Source organism: Dioscorea cayenensis, chromosome 7 (assembly GCF_009730915.1).
Source record: "Dioscorea cayenensis subsp. rotundata cultivar TDr96_F1 chromosome 7, TDr96_F1_v2_PseudoChromosome.rev07_lg8_w22 25.fasta, whole genome shotgun sequence".
In the NCBI taxonomy this organism is placed as follows: Eukaryota; Viridiplantae; Streptophyta; class Magnoliopsida; order Dioscoreales; family Dioscoreaceae; genus Dioscorea; species Dioscorea cayenensis.
In genome coordinates, this window is record NC_052477.1 from 8,343,405 (window position 1) to 8,364,404 (window position 21,000).

A 21,000-nucleotide genomic window follows, 5' to 3' on the forward strand; every position below is an offset into this window, starting at 1 on the left:
ATCTGTGAGATCACAGGGTGCTATATATTTCCTTGTCATAGTATCATCATATATTCCCTTGTCATTAAGTAGGCAGCTACGCACGCATAACACCAAAGATTGGAGGTGTTTTTAAAAACATGACATGATCGAGCAAGCAGCTAAAGAGACATACAATAAAATTATGGTTCATTGTGACTATGAGAGCTATGTTTGAAGTAGCTGAAATTATAGCTTTAGAAAAACAATGCACTAACAAAAAGAAATGCAAGAGAAATGCATCAAACTTGATCAAATTTAATGCCGACATCATTAGTGGTCATTGGGTCTCCCTAGCGACATCACCAACATAAAAGGATACATAGAATCTGAAAGTCCTTTAGAAAAGATGTCGACAACAAATTGTCAATTCAACTAAAAAAATATCAAATAAGTGGCGGGTCAAAGGCCTAAAAACATTTCAGCATGAACTTCATTACTATAAATTGTATTGTTGTTCCTTTTTCCAATCACCAGGATGAGACCAAATAAATATATAACTATAGAGTATTAATTTATTAGAGCCATGAGACTGAAGAGTTTCTTCCTTAGCTTCTTTCGTTCGAGTAAAAGCAACCATGAAAAACGCGGATGTACATGAGTTTGGGGAACCAAATCAAGAAGGAAACAAGAAGAACCCACTATAACTTCTTTGGGGAGCTGAACACACTAGATTGTCTACGAGATGGCTTTAATTAGTATATTCAATGCCTTTTTAAACTCCATACTTGTAGAGGCCACATGACAAATGTAAGAAAAAAATCTTGGCATTACGATATCTTAGCATGATATCATGTATAATATTTTTCGAGTCCAACTCTCTTTGTACTAAATCTATTTGACTCAATGACATTCACTACGCGATGGAGAGCAGTGGATCTTCACGAGATAGTTTTAGTTAGAACTTTGGGTACTCTTTATGACAAATGTAGTAATATTGTTTTTCTTTCGGGATAACAATTATTATTATTATTATTATTATCATTATTATTATTATTATTATTATTATTATTATTATTATTTTAAAACCAATTCGGATGGCTTTCATTAAATTTTTGGATACTTTAAAGCTTGAAATCATCTTGTAGATACCCTTCAGACAAATAAAAACAAATCTATGCATATACACTATTAATCTCTTGTAAGTTGATAATTTTTTTTTTAGTCCAACTCTTCTTTTAGTTCTTACTTGTTACCATATGTAAATCTTAAATGTAGTAATGTTGTTCAGGAACAATGGTGAACCAAGGATATCATTAATGAGGGCTCTAATTATAAAAATATTCATGGAAACAATAGGTTGAAATGAAAAGCGGCACAAACAACGAACCCTATATTTGACAGAAGAAATCCATTATGTAATAGCGCATAGTAAGCATCAAGCTAATAATGATGATGATAAGCTGATAAAGGAGAATAGTTTGCTCGCGAACATGATTGTTCTAATAGAATCATTAGAGGTGCGGACATGATTCACACATTTAATTAAACTTCTTCACATTTTTGGCCATTTTAATATTGCTTGCGAGAATCTCTCACTTGATGTTATAATTAAGTGTAGTAGCTAGCATGCTGACAATGAATTCTATTCAATATATAATAGTTCATGGCCCCTCTTACTCTTAGCCATGAATTCTTCTAGTGCTCAAGAGATGTACGCAAATTAAGGCATATCTATCAACTCTCGATCATGGTCATGTATGCTAAAAAGTTTTGGTTCTCTAGCTTTCTGCGGTGTGTCTCACGGTCAAGTGGGGTGCATGGATCCCATGGAATCCTTCTCTCACGGGCTCAATAAGACATCTTCGTTTGGCTTATTTTTGGGAGTGGGCAGTTGAATCCCGCATGCTTGTCCCTCGGCTCTGATCCACGACTTGTCATGGACATACAAAGTTTTCAATTTTGTTGTGCATAATCTAAAGATCGGTGTTACGGAGAATCTACGAATTGATTATCCACGTGAAAGAATATAAAGAGCAATGGGTGAGATGTTGCTTCTCTCATTTGTTTTTAAATAATATAAAATCATGTATGCTATCTTTGAAATATTGGAATTAATAGTATGTTAGCGTATTATTTTTCATTGAATGTCCCCGGTTTCATTAACTTTCCTTACCATCTATACGTACTACGTTCAATTGTCACATCAAGGTTATTTGGTTTCATACCAACAACCTTGAAGGAAGTTCATGCTTTCTGGTGAGTGTGGCATTACCTCACTTTATTCATGGCACCAAACCCATCTTTGATATGTATAAATATTTTTGCTTCATTCGGTATAAATTAATTAATATATAAAAGCGATTGAAAGTTCATTTAGATTGAGAATATATAGGGGAAAAGAGTATCGGGTTGGTTGGCACCACGACCACAGGGGACATTTATCTATATATATATATATAAACTAAGTGCGGGAGGTCATGAGAAAGGCTAATGCGCATCTCGAGAAAAGAATTAATTAGAAAATGCAGTGCAGATAAATCGATGCTTGTTCAAGGTTTTTCAATAATCATATGGAGTTCGAGACTATAAGCGAGATACTTTGGGATCATTCCAAAGCAGTTGAACTATTGATGCATTCGTTTGATTTTTCTCTTCAATATAAACTTGTTGACCAAGTGGAATTAAATTTGATTTTTTATAAATATCCGGGAAAGTTGCATGATTTTATTGATTCCACATGATGTGATCTTTTTGAATGTGCGTTGTTTAAAGACCTAATCAAAGTTTAATAAATTGTCGGGAGAAAGTGTGTTTCACTCACTAACTAGCAATCCTTCTTTGTACACATGCATACATACACACATATGAACCAATATAAATGTCGCCTTAACCAAAATATCTAAGCTTTGATACTCTAAAATAACTGAATAATTATGCAGAAAAAATTGGTTTCAATCCCTCAACTTGCAATCCTTCATCTGCAGCAATGAGCGAGAAACACAAATTTTTTGTCCGACCACAAACATATATAACGTGCATATGAGTATCTAAAAAGGCGATAATGGATACAAGAATTTTTAGGACATTGATCCGATGAGAGCGAAGAAGCTTATGATCGTCAAGTTATTAGTTTGACATTTAAGTATAATCCTATTACATTCATATATATATATATATATATATATATATATATATATTGTAACAAATTTAATGCAAACCTAAAATTGAATCACAGATTTAACAACTCTTTACCAAATAAAGATTGAGCATTCAATTTCAAACACTTCAGATCTGTGTTATGCATTATACAACAAAAAGGCTGCAATATTTTTGCAGACCCTAAGGTATAGAATCTAGTCTTGAGAAGAAATACCAATCGAGCAATCCATCATCTTGAATTCAAATCGATAAATAGTCACATAAAAAACAATGAGAAAAGGTGTTATCAATATTTTCTTAATTCAATACTTAACTTAATTGCCATGGCCAGTACCAAATCTGGATGAATAAAAAGAAAGGTCTTCATATTTAAACAATTGATAACCAACGGTTGAATTTTTGTCAGTACTAAATGAATACGAGCGAACCACAAATAGTTAGGACTATCAGTTTCTTGTTGTCAAGCAAGAAGTTTTATTTCCCACAGTCAAGACACACTGAAGATACTTTTATTTCTAGCTAAGGTTTAAAATAAAATATCACAACAAGAACATTAAACAGTCCACAGATACAACCAACTTACCAAAAAACAAAACCTAAAAATACAACATAAGTCTCAAGAAGATCAACAACCATTGGCAATCTGTCACAAAGAATTCAAATCCACAAACTTTTGCCACATCTAATCCAATAACCCGCATAGTTAAAACATAATTTCAATCAAATGCTTGTTCAAGTTTAATTCCACTTTGGAATCAATAAAATCATGCAACTTTCCCGGGATGGTCTTGAGGGAGAGTTTATATACCTAAACTAACTAAATTGGTCACAACTAAGCAAGATACCAACCATATGAACTAGATTCAACAGCCAAGACAATCAAATTTGAGGAAAAGAAGAGAACAAGCATACCTCCGAGTAGGAATCAAGGATTAATTGACAGGTTTCATGGAGATCCTGCCATCTAATTCGAGTGTGCTTCTCCCCCACCAAGGTCTAGGGCACAACCGAAAGACAATTAAAACCAATTCTTCAAATTAAAATAAGGAAAAAGAAGTGGATGAGTACACACTTGACCCGGAAGGTTTAAGCGTTTCTAGGGTTCTTGCAAGGATCGGTGAAGCAAAAGCTGCTGTTTTTCTCAGAGAGAAAAAGAGAGAAAAGAGAAAGAGGAAAGCGATGGGCGCGGATCCGATGCAGTAATAATCCTTCTTTTTTTCCTTTTTTGGTTTGGAACATAAAAAAAGGAAAATGGTGATCTATAGATCACAGCCATCAACAGAAGAATCAAATGGTTGTGATTCAAACTAGAATTTTATTTATGTTTTAATATTACTCTAAATGAATTCATCGCTGAGGAGATCTTCGTGCTTGTGGCGGGGATTTGGGATTTGATTCCGTTGCGGTGGTGCGGTGGGTGCGTTATCACCTTTACTTTATTTCATTCTTTTTTTTAATTTCCCCATTTATTTATTCAGTTATTCCTAAATTAATGAAATAAAATTTTAAAAAACCAGCAATTTCTTCATTGATTTTCATATTTTAAAAATAAATAAATAAATCGGTGAAGTATTACTACTCTAAAAGGAGCGAGATGATGTGGCGAGCCGACAAGCCTTTGGGGAATTCCATTTCAGCCATGCACTTGCATGCAAAAGTACAAATTCTTTTTTTGTTTGTTTGTTTTTTTTTAAAAATATTTATATATTCCTACAATGCCCTTGAATGGCAATAAAAAGCGAGTGAAGGGGTATTATGGGAAGGAAGTGGTGAAATTAATTTCGGTATGTTCGAGGTTGAAGGTTTCTATGAGATTGAGCATCTTTGGGCTTCCACCAAAGTCTCTCCCATTCTTCTCAATGAGAAAGGATGAAGATGGGTTTGTTGATGTTTTAATAACTTTTGTTTTTGTTATATAATAAAATTTATAAAAAATATTTATTATTTATATTTTATAAAGTTTTAAGTTTTTATAAAGCTCTCTTATTCATTGAGTATTAATTATTTAAATTTAAATATTATAAAATTAACAATACACCAATTCAATTTAACATGAAGATTATTTTTTTTATTTTTGTATGAAATACTTACAATTTCATTAATTTATATAATGAACATTATTTGTTATTATACAAGAGCAAGTAAAACAATTATTCATTAAATATTTATTATTTAAGTTTAAATATTAAACAACTATCAATAAACCAATTTAATTTAGAATAAAAATTAATTTTATATTTTAACATTATCTTTTAATAACATGCGTTTTTCTATATATATATATATGTATATATAATATCATAATCCAATGTTAAAAGTAATTTTAAAAATAAATAAAATCAAATATTTATTTACCAAAAAATAAAATATTTTTTTAGTAGTTGCAGTAATGAATGCTAATATTTTAAATATTTATTTCAATAATTATTTATATTAGTCAAATAAAAAATATATAACAAATTAATTTATATAAAATAATAAGATAATTAATTTTCATAAATTTGTAAATTAATTAATTAATTTATATATCCAATCGATATTCATTAGATTGTTATTTTTACGAATGTGCTTATAATTTATAGAGTAAATTATCATGACATTATTTTTTATATTTGTTTTATAATGATTAATTTTTTTTAATTTAATTATTATTCTCAATATAAATCTCAAATTTAATTCTGATAATATTATTATTATTAAGCCATGCTCTACTAAACATAAATATAAAAATTAAATAAAATTCAAAACATATAGTTCTACCAACAGAATGATTTCCGCCACTAAATGTCTGATCTATTCTAACACTTTTAAAGATTCATTGGTATAAATAATATATAGCTACTACATTTAACTATTGCTATAGATAAGTATAAGTATAGAGTAGTAGTTATACCAATGGAACAATATCTGTAAGTAAATGTCATATTTATTCTGACAAATTGAATGTTCCGTTGGTATAGATAATCTATAGCTACAAATTTGACTGTTACTATAGATAAAAGTCTACCTATACCAACAGATTGAAATCCGTCAGTAAATATCTTATATATAGTGACAGTTTTAAATTATCGTCAGTAAAAACCAGTCTATAGCTACGGAATTTAATTGTTACTATTGAAAAGCGTCAGTATATGGCAATTTTTTGTAGTGTTAGATGCTTGGTGTAAACAACAATAAATGATTTTATAGATTTTTTTTGGAAGATTTGAAATAAGCTATGTTGTAATTAATGGAAGGTATTACATTTTGAATTAAAGTGTACTAGAAACATATGCACATGTAGAATTCTTTAATGGATCATTGATGAATTGCATATAATTATTAGTATGCACATCATCATCATCATCATCATCATAGAATTTAAGCAAAATTCTTCACAGTAAACGATAACTGAGAAACCTTTACCGGTAATCTATCTCTTTGATAACAATTTCACTTTGGCCTTGTGAATCATGAGAACTTTCTTTACAATCTTTTGCTCTTCGACCAGAAAGACTTGACTAATCCTGTGAAAACAAGACCGAGCATGAATAAAAATACAGCAAAGTAACTAACAGGACAGTTAACATACTAGAATAGAGAGATTAATAACCTTTCCCTCACTACACTTCCAGACAACACCCTACCGTACGCATGATTCACAGTTCTATGGTTCTTGGAAAATGGAAACATAATAGATACACAGATGCAAGCAAACATAACACTTTCCAAGAACAACAGAAAAAAAACCTCATATATATATATATACACACACACATACATACATTCTATATTACATGTAAAACACTACTTAATTCCTTACAAGAAAAGGAAAAAGAAGAATGGTGAAAAAAAAGTCTAGTTTTGGTGCCAATTAATCCAGCAGCAGGGAACCTAAAAGCAATGGTAGAGATGGTAATTAATGGAGCTTCTCAAACACCACAACAATGGCTTCTCTGTCACCATCTTACTTATGAAACCAATCCCCAGACTTTCCCAAGGTCCAAACTACAACAACTACATCCATTAATTCCATTAAGAAAAAGACAGTGATCCAACAAAGGCTTAAATAAGAAACAGAATGGAAACTAATCAAAGGTGTGATTTTTTCAATTGTCCTTCAGATTTAATCAACCAGAAAACAAAATGCAACAATGCTTGACAACTCAAAAGAAAACAGAATCTCAACTTCATTGAACACACAAGTCGCTTGGGTTGGAAAAATGTAAGTTCCAAAACCAGTTAATTGAAGATATTTCATGCATTTTCATTGAGAACAGACATTTCATTTTCAATGTGGTGTTGTTAATTTAGAAACAAGGGAGCAAAGCCAGTTGTTATAGATTCGGGGCTTTATAGTCTGAACAAATCAAAAGCTTTTATGGGTCTCCAAACAAAGGAGCCTGCCATTGCTTTCAAACTCTATACAGGTACATATTCCATAAAATGATTAGATTAGATTTAAATAATCTTTTAATTGTATTAGATTAGATTTGATTAGATTAGATTATATATGATGTAAACATATAAACTGATGAGGAAGATATATACATGCTGGTGAGGAAGATAACAAATCAAACCAAATGACCCAAAGTTAACATCAAATTCATCAAAAAGTTAACATGATTAACTGATGAGGAAGATATATACCTACTGGTGAAGAGGCTTATTTTTTCTTTGCAAAATCTTTTCTCACATGAAATTGATCATGAAGAAAGTATTTCCCTATCCTGAAATTTATATGAAAGGAACACATTAAATTTACATCCATTTAGTAATGAGTGTATGCTTAGAAAAGGGCCCAATTCCAAGCAAGAACCGTCCAAAATCCAGATTTCACCCAAAAAATAGAGGAAAAAAACATAGTAAAATTGAATGGAATTGATGTGCAACATGTTCCAATTTGTCGGAAAGACTTGATCCAAAATATCAAACACATATAACAAATTAATCCTATGAATGACATTTTGGAGTCTGTTTATTATATGATGCAATTTAAATCATTTGAAATTCAAATTCCAATAATCCCTAAACAATGGAATCAATTTCCAAGTTGTTATACCTATTCATATTCTACAGGACAATAATCAATTTGATACAAAAAAGAAAGATCATTCTCATAATCTCCTAAGTCCTTTCGTTCACTAAACATATTCTATAGGCCAATAATCAATTTGATATAAGATTGCCTCAAAGTAGAACATTTAAATCTCCTTTCTCTTTAAGTCTTCCACCAAAACTTTCAATCTAAACAATACAACCCAAAAAAACTCAATTTGCTAGATCGCTTGAATTCTAAACTTCCTAAAAACATCAAACTTCAATAAAAAAAAAAAAGAAAGATAAGAATCAATATAACAAGCACAAATGAAGAGAAGAACTCAGTTAAATTATAAAGATGAGATGGATTGGCAAGTATGAAGTAATTTACTGATCATTAAGTTGCATATACATCTTATTGACATCTTCATGAACCCATTGCTCATCATCATTAGAAGATAAATTCCTTTCACTACTAGCAGGAAAACAATCAGTTCAAGGACCACTTTATGTTGATTCATCACCCATGTCATACACTTCCCTAGCTTGATTGTGTATCACAACATACCATCCAGGTTCGCTGAGATCTTTACTATAGAATACTTGCTTCATTTGTGATGAAAATACATAAGGCTCATCAATGACATGAGCACCCTTGTGGATTAATCTAGAAAAATTCACCATGGTAAATCCGTATTTATCTTTCTTGATTCCATGACTATTAGCAGCATCAGCCCAATCACATCGAAACAACACAACTTTGAATTTTTGAAAGTAATCTAGCTCAAAAATGTCATTCAAAATCCCGTAATAGTCAACATTTCCTTGGACCGGGTTAGCATCACTTGCACTAGCATAACTCATTATTGAAGAATAAACAAGGCATCCAGAATTTTGACTTCTCCTTAATCTTTCACGGGATTTGGTATGGAAGCAAAATCCGTTGATGATGTATCATTTGTATCGCTTAATAATTTAGTTTGGTCCTTGTGCAAGAAACCTAACTTCTTCGGTCATATCTCTTCCACGAGAGGCCTACAAAATTGCATCAATATATGTATGGAATTAAAATTTGATGAATTTATAGAGAATTATGCTTCTAATTTTCAGCACTTATAATTTCCTCCAACCATCCATGAAAGGTCTAAGTGAATTGCAAGTCTACATCATGAGGTTTTGAACGACAACCACGCATTTGCTGTCTCAGGATATTCTTATACGCACTATAATTAATTGCAATACAAATTTTTAACTTATGCCATACAAAGTAAAAGACATGATAATGCTTCACTTACTATTGCAGTGTAACGGTAACGTCATGGTGTAATAAGACATATCGATATGCTTATGCCAATGATTTAGAATCTAATTCTGCAATTTCAAATTTGCCTATTGATTGTCCATGACTATGAAATAAATAAGCTCCCCTGAGTATCTCATCATGAACTTCTCCCAAATTCCTTGATGGTTTGTCTAATCTAAAACATGTATGTCATTTCAACTAAAAATAAATTCAATTCATACTAATTATAACTTAGTCTATAGTAGAAAATGTTACCGTTCAATTGGATACATCCATCAGTAATGGACAGGTCCACCAAGTTTGGCTTGCAATGGAAGATGAATAAGCAAATGGACCAATATAGTCAAGAAAGATGGTGGAAAAATATTCTCTAATTGATATAAAACCATCGCTGCTCATTATTGAAGTTTGTCAAGCTCTTCAACCTTGAGAACCTTACCATAAAGAATTTTGAATATATTGCAAAGCTCGGAAATGCAACGCACCACTTGTTTTGATGATGATAAGCATAACGAAATTGGAAGCAAATCATGGAGCAATATATGATGATCATGTGATTTTAGAGAATCTAGCTTCTGTTCTTTTTGGTTCACGCATCTTGATATATTTGAAGAATAACCATCCAGAACTTTAAGGTCCTTCATGACTTGGCAAAACACATCATTCTCCCCTTTTGTCATTGAATAAACAGCAGGAGGAAACCTTGTTCTTCCATTAGGAAGATATTCAGGATGATGAACATGACAAATTCCCATATCTACCAAATCAAGTTTGGCTTTCAAATTATCCTTCGATTTGCCATCAATATTAAGCATGGTTCCAATAATATTTTCGTAAACATTCTTCTCGATGTGCATCACATCTAGATTATGCCGCAGAAGGAGATGCTCCCAATATGGTAAATCAAAAAATATACTTCTCTTTTTCAACAAATCTGCTTCTTGTGATTCGTCTTCTTCCTTGTCCATGACATTATCTTCTTGAAAATTGGATTCTTGCCTCTGTCTTTTCTTTGAGCTGCTAGAAGTCTTTGATTTTCTTAGCCTTTGTGTCATTCGTTTCCTATAGCTATATTGCATATCATTTAACATCAATAAGATGTCTGACCCACTTGTAGATAGAGGAGCCTCACGAAGCTCTAAGGTACCATCAAATAGATGTTTTTGGAGCCTATATGGATGATCTTTTGCTAACCACTGCCTATGTCCCATATAACAAAACTTTTGCCCATTGGATAACCATCTTGACGATGTTTTTGTAACCAAATAAAATTGCATAAGCAAAGAAATCATTTATTGTCCACATTAGAGCAGCTCGCAAATTGAAATTCTATTTCCTTAATGCATCATATGTCTGAACACCAACCCATAGTTTCTTCAGCTCCTTGATTAGAGGTTGCAGGTAGATGTCAATGTCATTTCCTGGACCATTAACTCCAGGGATAATCATGGATAAGTGGAAAGAAGATTGCTTCATCCCTTTCCACGGTGGCAAATTATAAGGGATCAACACCACCGACCATGTACTATAAGAAGTACTAGTAACTTGAATAGGTTAAAACTATCAGAGGAAAGTCCGAACCTAATATTTTTAGGATCAGAAGCAAATTCTGGATATCTCGTGTCAAACGTTTTCCATGCTTCAGCGTCAGTAGGATGCCTTAAACACCCATCTTCTATACGACCATCAAGATGCCAAGTCATATCTCCAAAAGTCCTTGACGACAAGAATATTCTCTGTAATTTTGGCATGATGGGAAAATAACCCAAAACCTTCGCTAGTCTTTTGTGGACCATTTCATCATCATCATTGGAAGAGTGGTTAGATTCAGTGGACAACCAACGAGAAGTGCCGCAAACATGACAAGCTTGCTTATTTTCTTTATCACTCCAATAGAGCATACAATCATTAGGGCAAGCATAAATTTTTTCATAACCAAGTCCTAAGTCTTTGATGACCTTCTTAGATTCATGACTATTTATAGGAATGGTAGTGGCTAGGAAAAATTCTTTCAAAAAACTCAATTAGGCAATCGAGCTCTTTTCCAGTCATCCCACACATGCATTTTAGGTGGAAGAGTCAAATGTAAAAATTCAGCCTGGAATGCTTCGATCCATCATAAAGTTTCTCATTCATATCTTCAAGTAACTTGTAGAACTTTGCCGCTTCCGTAGGAGGTTCTTCCTCTCCTGCCCCATCCTGGCATTCGGCTTCATCATTGACAACATCTCCAATATTGGGTTCAATGCCCCCATAAACATCATGACGGATGTTAAAAGTATCACGCAACAATTCTCCCATGGGACCATGGCTACTATAAAAGGTTGAAGTTGGATGAGTGGAGTTCGGACACATTGTAATTATGACATCCAAATTAGATGTTGAAGAAGAAGCACGCTCCCATGGAAGAACCAATAAGTGTAACCCTGTAGAATTCCATCACACATTAAATGTTCTTCCACTACTTCTCGAGTGTGCAAATGAACATTCGCACACTTTACACAAGGACAAACAATCATGTTGTCTTCACTTAACTCATCAAACACAAAATCAAGAAATGACTTCACTCCTTCTGCATACTCGTTAGATAATCTTGACTTATGCATCCAACTCTTACCATCACTGTTTAACATCAATGAAGTTAATACAATGCTTACAATTGTGATGTGCAAACCATTTCAATTGGTTTCAAGTACATTACAAAATTAAAGTTAGACTTAATAAATCAAATATTTTTGTACCTATATATGTACATCAGTTCGAAACCAGTACAATGTTTTCAATAGTGGAAAGGAAACAACAAAAATGATAGAACATCGCATATAAATTTGTTGAAACAATCAAGAGATTACTTAAATCCACTCACTTAAATAAATATACATATTCTAAACTATATAATCATATAGTTTGATGAAAGTCTATTTGCACATCTATAAATAAGAGGACACAGAAAATGAAAAAAGATAAATATGAGAGAGGATGATGGATCATCAAGAACAAGACAAAGGGGACATGAGATTTTGAAGTTATTGAGGTTGCAAAATTAATGTTGGTGACTAGAGTAAATACATGATACATGATATCTAGTGTCTAGTTGAGAGGATGAATGGTGGTGACCATACGGTGCACCTAACGTTCCCTTTCTTTTCTTTGCCCAATTAAGCCAATAGCATCAAACATGGACATTTACTTGTCTCTTTCTTTTGTCTTCCTTTGATGCTCCTTGTCAATGATCAAATCAATTTTTTTAAATCATTAAAGACACCATTATTAATTTATGGCTTCTATATATCTCCTCAAACTCACCACTCTTTATGCCTTTTTACAAATTGACTTGGAGAGCTAATTCAAGCCCACTTTTCCTTTTCCATTTGAACACCCCGAACAAACCATCCAAAATCATGTAAAAAAAGAAGCGAAGAAGAACAACAAAGCATCTTTCAACAACCAAAAAAATAAAACAAAATTAAAAAAAAAATATAACTCTGTAAGGCTGATCATCTTGCATAATAAAATCCTAATCCATGGAGATAAGGGAAAAAAACAAACATGTAGAAGTTAACTATGAAACAAATAATAGAACGAGCTTCATTCAAGTTATAATAATCATACAAAAACTTAATCAACAAAAAATCAATCAATTATCATTGATTCCCATTGTTCAAATCCAATCAAACAAACACATACAGAAAATCAAATAAACCAAACAATAGATCAATCAATATGATTAAGAAACAACAACAAATAGTACAATTCAAAATAACATTGAATTGAATGATAAGAGACATCCATCAAAAAACAACCAAACAATAGAATGACTATGAATACTTCACCAATCTTCAAGAACCTCATCGACATCCATGATTCAAAAGAAACCATAAAATTCATAATCAATCAAAAAAGCATCTATCTTTTCCCATAACATGCATCTAATCACAAAGAAAACTCAATTAAGAGCTTGAAAGATTATAGCAATCAAACATATAGAAACCATTCAAAATCACAACCTTAAAAAAACAGATTACTAGAAAAACTAAGAGTACTTCCTCAATCAACAAGAAACCAAACCAGATCCTTGTTCACACACTTCTCAAACCAAAGAACCAGAAAGCAAAGAACCAAAATTATAGACAAAACTCAACAGCAAAGACCAAACACCACAAGAAAGAAAGGATTATGCACAAAATTAAGAAGAGCACAAGCTAAAACCTTTTCTAGTCCTGGTGATCTCGTAAATGTAGCAGGCCTCTAAGAAGGAATCAAGCACAAGACTCCCAAGCGGTCCAATCACAAAGCCAATAAACTTTGTTCTTAGAATACATATAACAACAAAAAGAGGATCACAAAATCACACATTCAATAAGGAAAATATTTAATAAATACTATCAGGCTTTATAAAGATCAAAAGACAAAGAATAGAAGAGTGATACCTTTGGACTGTGGAGATAAGACGGGATTGAGCAGTATGCACCGGCGAACTAAGAAGAGGATGCGCGGCAATGGGGATTTGGATGGGACGGCTAACAGGAGAAGATGCACAATGGAGAAGATGACCTAGACTAGGCAATGGAGACTGGTGGAAATGGACGATGCACGATTGGATGCGGCTGCAATGGAGACTTGGAAGCGGCGATGCAGGAGCTGGAATTTGGAATCTGGGGTCAGGCAGCAATACGATGAAGAAGATGACCTAGATTAGAGCAAAATAAGACAAATTGCAGGTGTTTTCTACACAAATGCCACCGAATCAAGTGTAACTTCCCGGCGTTTTATACAAAAATGGCACCAAATCATGCATAAACTCCCGGCATTTTATAACATAATCGCCGCCAAAACAACACATTTCTCAGCATATATCCTGGCATTTTAGATAAAACCCCGTTGATGTTCTCAAATTCTTGGTGCCATTCATTTTTAAGCATTCGCGCGCATGCACATTGCCGGCGTTTAAATCATAAACGCCGCTAATGGAAAACCAACACTGGTGTTTTAACTTAAAATGCTGTAAATGTCTAATTCTTCAATACTAGCAAGAGCTTTTGTGGCATTTTATGATGAAAACGCCATAGATATGCTGGCATTTATGAAAAACTCCGCTAATAAAATGCTGCTGAAACACAATAATGCTGTAATGACTACAAGGGGGTTTTATCTATGGATTGCTTGCATTTACTTTCAATTTAATTGTTGATTTTGTATAGCTCCATAGAGAGCTAAACTCCTTGTGGGTGCTTGGACTTAAAACCCTAGGTTGATTTTGTTTCATTGACTTTTATTATACTTCTTTACTTGATGTTTTAATTGAGTTTCAACCTTGAATGCTTATTGTATTGATTTACCCTTAGAGTGACACTAGGATTGAGAATCCCTTTTAGTAATCCTTGTGGATGAGTGACACTCCATTAAGATGAGACAAAGGAAGGTTGAAGAGGGTCGAGAGGGTAACTCGAGAGGTAGCGGAATGTCCACTTTTCCTTCGACGTGATTTATGCCACCTCCATGTTCCAAGAATTCTTTGCGGTCATGATAGAGTGAAGTGCTAAGAGACAAACTCCACTAGGGCTTACTTGCACAAGTAACAGAGTGAAGTGTTGAAGTAATCCTTAGTGCTGTGGCTTAATTGTGACTAGGGGTCTTTCACCTGGACCAAAGGGTTTTAGATCTATATTAGGGAATAAGGTTTATCACTTGGGGTCCCTAGAGCTTTAAGCAACTTTACACTGTGAGGCGTCGAGAGCATCCTTTTTTGATGAGGCATAGTGTAGGGTTAGTCATGGTTGATCTTAGGTTTGGAACAGTGTGTCATTTGATGTCCATGACTCAGTAAACTTCAGTTAGGAGGCATAATATTTATTCTTGCACTTGAAACAATAGTCCTAGGGTGAGCAATGTCCTGGTGCCCCATCTTTCTATTGATTAACTCTCCTTACTCCTATTGTGTTTCCTTTCTCTTTTCTTTATTTCATTTGTATTGATATTGTTCACTCAAATCATGAATTGGTTCACTCGATAGCTAAATAGCATCACTACTTGCTTCCTTACAACTATTCCCTATGGATACGACTACCCACTCACCGGGGTACTTTATTACTTCGACAGCCCGTGCACTTGTGGTACACACACGCAAGGGGTGTGTCATAACGTTTCTGATTAATATTTGTTTTTGATATTTAATATCTTAGTTTGTTGTCTAGTATTTTGTGCTTTCATTTAAAATCACTGAAAGCATTTTTGATAAAAGTATTGAAAAGTAAGTTGTCAGAGGGTGTCAGAAAAAGGAAGGGCATTTTTGAGGATAAAAAATAGTCCAAGGATTTTTTTGATCAAGTGATAAAATTAGAGGGATGATATAAACAATTTTCTCTAAAAAAATTAAATAAAAGAACAATAGTGAAACCATAATTTTGTACCCCAAATACTAAAAATAGGTAACAAAAAAAAAGAAAAAGGAAAAACAAGAGAAAATACCATATGAAATTCGATGCTTGAATATCACAAGCCAAATCTAGGAGTTCGCCAAGAAATTAGCCTAGACCTAGCTATGGTCGCAGCTATGTTTGGGCCCATCAAGGCTAGATACTATAAAATGCAAAATTTACCCATTTTAGAGTTGGCCATTGAGGCCACACATGTGAATCATTGTGCATCATTTTTACTACCGATGCCTCTCCAATTTTTAAATAAAAAAAAATAAACATGTAATTATAGATAAAATGTCTAAAAACACAATCTTAAAAAACAAAATCCTAAACTCTACTTTAAACACAAATTATATAACTATCAATTAGAATAGACCGGAAACATTGTAAGCCAAGCTGAAGGTTAGAGGACCTCAAAATAAACCCACAAAAATAGTATAAGAAACATGACACAAAGTAACTAAAAGAATATAATAAACTGATAAGTGCTTGTGTGATAAGAATATGAAGTGTTCTTTCCTTGTGTTGGGCATTACTTTTGTCGGGTTTTAACGCTAATATGTGTGTATTTATGTTGCTTTCATGCAGGTAGGGTTGTGAGACCGATTATGAAAGAAAAAAGCCAATGTGGGTCGTAATGCAACAATTTGGAGGAAATCTTACTAAGGTTCAAACGTGAAGACATAGGTCGGGTTCGAGATGCAGGAATGTGTGCTAACCTCCTCGTATTCGAGTTAGCACAACTATTTGGAGGGGCACAAGGGCAGTCACATTCAAGCATTCCGACTTGTGCATATAGAACAAGATCTCCACCAACATGTCCGTTATTGAAGAAGCAAAGCGATCCATGACATAAACGTGTGCCCGTTTGCGTTACCTCGATGAAAGCATGGATTCGGGAGTATATTGGGCCAATACTGTAGCAAAAATATTGTAGCAGCACTGTTCACAGCCGTCCGAGAAAACAGGAAAATAGAGAATCCACAGGGCGTGTGGATATTCCACAGGGGCGCTCAGACGGGCGTGTGGATTCCCGATTGTAGCCCTTTAAAAGCCGATTTCAGCCCCGATTTTAGCATTTTTTTCTCCATCATTTCCCCAACTTTAGAGAGAGTGGAAGCTAAGGTTTCGAGAGGTATTGGCTAGGGCTTTGGAGAGGTTCTATGGCTCCAACATCGCTCGCCGTTTGGAAGAAGTTTAGTGGTAGAGCTTTAGTCGGCACAGATCCGGCGAGGTGTATCCTGGGCCGGATAAAGGGACCATTGTGACGAGTAGAGGACTCTCCACAAGACCATCGCCATGACTAACAAGGGGGATTTCTATGGATGTTTTGTTTTTACATTCGATTTTATTGATTGTACTTAGCTCCATGGAGAGCTAAACCCCTAGTGGGTACTTGGGTATTTGTGAACCCTATGATGCATTGGTTTTATTGAAAATCTTTATTATGCTTTTCAATTAATTGATGTTTATTATGAGTTTTAATCTTGTATGTTTGATTGTATGAAAACTCCCCTAGAGTGATACTAGGGTTGAGAGTTCTTCTTGGTAACTCTTGTGAGTGAGTGACACACCATGAGAGTTAGACAAAGCTAGATTGGAGAGGGTTAAGAGGATGAGTCAAGAGGTAGCGTAGCGTCCTCTTTCCTCTCCGGTGTGATCTATCCTACCTCCACGTTCCAAGAGTTCTTTGTGGCCATAGTAGAGTGAATGGGCTAAGGGATGACCTTCCACTGGGGCTTAGTTGCGAGTGCAATAGAGTGAAGCGTTGATGTGATTTTAGCACCTAGGGCTTAATTGTGGCTGGGGATCTTCCACCTGAACCAAAGGGTTAGGTCTATACATAGGAATAGGGTTTATCTTTTGGAATCCCTAGAGCTCATTGCAATTCTATGCAAGTACGAGGTTGAGAGGTTATTTAATCTCTCCTCCAAGACATGTATAGAGTTAGGCATGGTTGAACTTAGATTTGAGATAATGTAATTAAGGATTTCCATGACTCATAGTTGCATCAATTATGAAGTATAATAGAGGGTTCTTGCACTTGAAATGATTGTCCTAGGCGGATCAATATCCGTGTACCCCATCTTTATCGATTGCCTTACCTTCTCCTTTACTTGTGCTCTTTATCTTGTTGCTTTTATTTTCGTTATTTCATATTTTGTCACACATATCACTATTTATCTTCTACATTAGTTAAGAAACTACTTAAGTGTCTTTATTCCCTACTCTCTGTGGATACGATACCCACTCATCTGGGATTATTACTTTGACACCCGTGCACTTGTGGTTTACACGCATATTGGGACGTGTCAAGTTTTTGGCACCGTTGTCGGGGAGTAGGCGTTTAGAGATACTTTGCACTTTGTTTTCTTAGCTATTCATTCATTTTATTTCATATCTTCTTTTCTATCATCATTCTGATTTTGTTTTCTTTCTTTTGGTGCAGCTCCAGGTTATGACCCGAGGGAACCCCTCAGTATTGATTGAAGGAGATCCCGAGCTCGAACGCACACTTAGAAGAAAAGGGAAAGAACATGTGCAAGAATAGTCTAATCTAGCTGATTTGGAAGTAGAAGAATCTGAAAACATGGCAAAACAGAATGAGCAGCAGTGGACATTATCCGATTATGCCAGACCTTCAGTATTGGGGACACAATCGAGCATTGTGCGTCCCCCGATTACAACTCATAACTTCGAGCTGAAGCCGGCATTCATCCACATGTTGTAGCAATCCGTACAGTCTAATGGTTTTGCCGATGAGAATCCAAACAGTCATATAGAGAACTTTCTCGAGGTGTGTGATATGCTGAAGATAAATGGGACAATGTATGTTGCCATCAAGTTGAGAGCCTTCCCATTTTCCTTAAAAGGGAGAGCGAAGCAGTGGCTACACTCATCACCTAGAGCATCAATTAGCACATGGGAGGAGATGGTAGAAGCTTTTCTTGGCCATTATTTCCTTCTCGGAAAATCCACAAAGCTTAGGAATGAGATCTCATCCTTTGTACAATTGGAATTTGAGTCTCTATTTGAGACGTGGGAAAGGTTCAAGGAGCTACTGAGAAAGTGCCGGCAACATGGATTCCCGGAGTGGATGATTGTTCAGACCTTTTACAACGATCTGAATCCGAGTACAAGGCAACTCTTGGATGCGGCAACAGGAGGTACCTTAGGTAGCAAGACCCCTGTTGAGGCCCATCAATTAATTGAAGAAATAGGGTTAAACAGCTACCAATGGAATGTCAGGGAGAAGAAAAAGGTGGCCGGTCTCCATGAGATAGATGCAGTAACTTCGTTGGAGGCTCAAGTGGAATCATTGAGTAAGAAGTTAGATCTTCTAACTTTGAACAGAGTAGCGGCCGTGATTACTTGCATCGGGTGTGGTGAAGGACATGCTCCCTCCGATTGCCCGATATCTATTGGTGATGCACCTTCGGTTGAAAACGTCAATTTTGTGGGTAATGGCATGAGGAATCAAGGAATCCATACAGCAATACCTACAATCCAGGTTGGAATAGTCATCCCAATTTCTCGTGGAGCAACCAAGGACCACAAAAGGCTATAGGGCCACCGGGTTTCCAACAACAACAGCAAGCCCCAAACATGGAAAATAGAGTTTCAGGTTTGCAGACCCGAATGAACGATTTGGAGAAGGCCTTAGCTAGGTTTATGCGATCATCAGATACAAGATTTTAATCAGTTGAGGCTACACTTCGGAATCATACTGCCTCTTTGCATAATCTTGAAAATCAAGTAGGGCAGATTGCAAAGTCTCTATCGGAAAGGCCACATGGAAGCTTACCGAGTAATACCGAGACCAACCATAGAGAGCATGTGAAGGCGATCTCTTTGAGAAGTGGTCATGAGGTTGAGGGTAAGTTTCCGAGTGAGAAGCCAAATGAACATGCACCCAAGGTTATAGAGGGTTACAAGTGAGCAAGCAAAGAGAAGGAGGTGGCAACCCAAACTTTGAAGCAAAGAATCCCTTATCCCTCTAGATTGAAGAATGACCAAGGGGATGAATAGTACAAGAAGTTCCTGAGTTTGTTCAAACAGCTCCACATTAATATTCCTTTTGTAGAGGCATTGGCCAAAATGCCTAATTATGTAAAATTCTTGAAAGACTTGTTGACTAACAAGAGGAGGTTAGAGGAGAGTGCTTCAGTGATTTTAGATGCATTTTGCTAGGTGGTTTTGCAAAAGAACATGCTGAACAAGAAGAAAGACCCAGGAATCTTCATCATTCCGTGTAATATTGGCAATCTAGGTGAAGAAATGACATTGGCGGACTCAGGGGCCAGTGTCAATGTCATGCCATACACCTTCTTTCAAAAGCTAGGCTTGGGCGAGCCTAGGCCTACTCGGATGACTTTGTAATTGGCGGATCGAACGGTGAGACATCCGAGGAGTATCATCCAAGATGTTCTTGTTAAGGTGGACAAGTATATATTTCCTGTAGACTTCATTATGTTAGACGTCGATGAGGATGTGGATGTACCCTTGATACTTGGGAGGCCGTTTTTACGGACTTCCAAGGCATTGATTGACATGGACGGCGGAGAGGAAACTTTGAGAGTTGGAGATAACAAGCTCACATACCGCGTTGTTGAAGCCATGCGGCATTCTCTTGACTTCGATGATACTTTGTATTTTCTAGATGCTACTGATGAGATTGTTGATGAATACATGCAAGAAATGATCAATCCGGATCTATACGAAGGCTTGTTCGACCAAGAGGAGGACAATGAAGAAGTAATGATGCTTGGTTCGATAGAAGAAGTACCATCTACCCCGGGGATCTTGAAGAAGGTGCTTTGGAATTTGAAGAGGTCTAGGAGACGCCACAGGAAATGCTCCAAGGCTGTTGGAGACGTGCGTGAATCGAACAAACTGGGTGAATCATTGCTAGGTGGTCCCAAGCCCAACAATTCACCCTCTACCATCAAGAGATTTTGCTCATCATGTTTCTAAGCTATGGGTAAGAGGGCAACTTTCATCTATGAGCCCCCGTGAGGTAAGACAAGGTCCGTCAAGCTAAGTGACGATAAACAAGCGCTTCTTGGGAGGCAACCCAAGTGTTTACTGTTTTCTTAATTTGGTAGTTTAGTGTTGCTTGAATAAATTGTTGAGTGTTGG

General features: G+C 35.2%; 1 non-coding gene across 1 annotated transcript; it reads right to left on the minus strand.

The window, feature by feature from the left end:
• Positions 1-18,841: 18,841 nt before the first annotated feature.
• On the minus strand, positions 18,842-18,948 carry LOC120266286. Its single transcript, XR_005538126.1, has one exon. It is a non-coding gene; the product is annotated as a small nucleolar RNA R71 (small nucleolar RNA).
• Between the last annotated feature and the right edge of the window lie 2,052 nt (positions 18,949-21,000).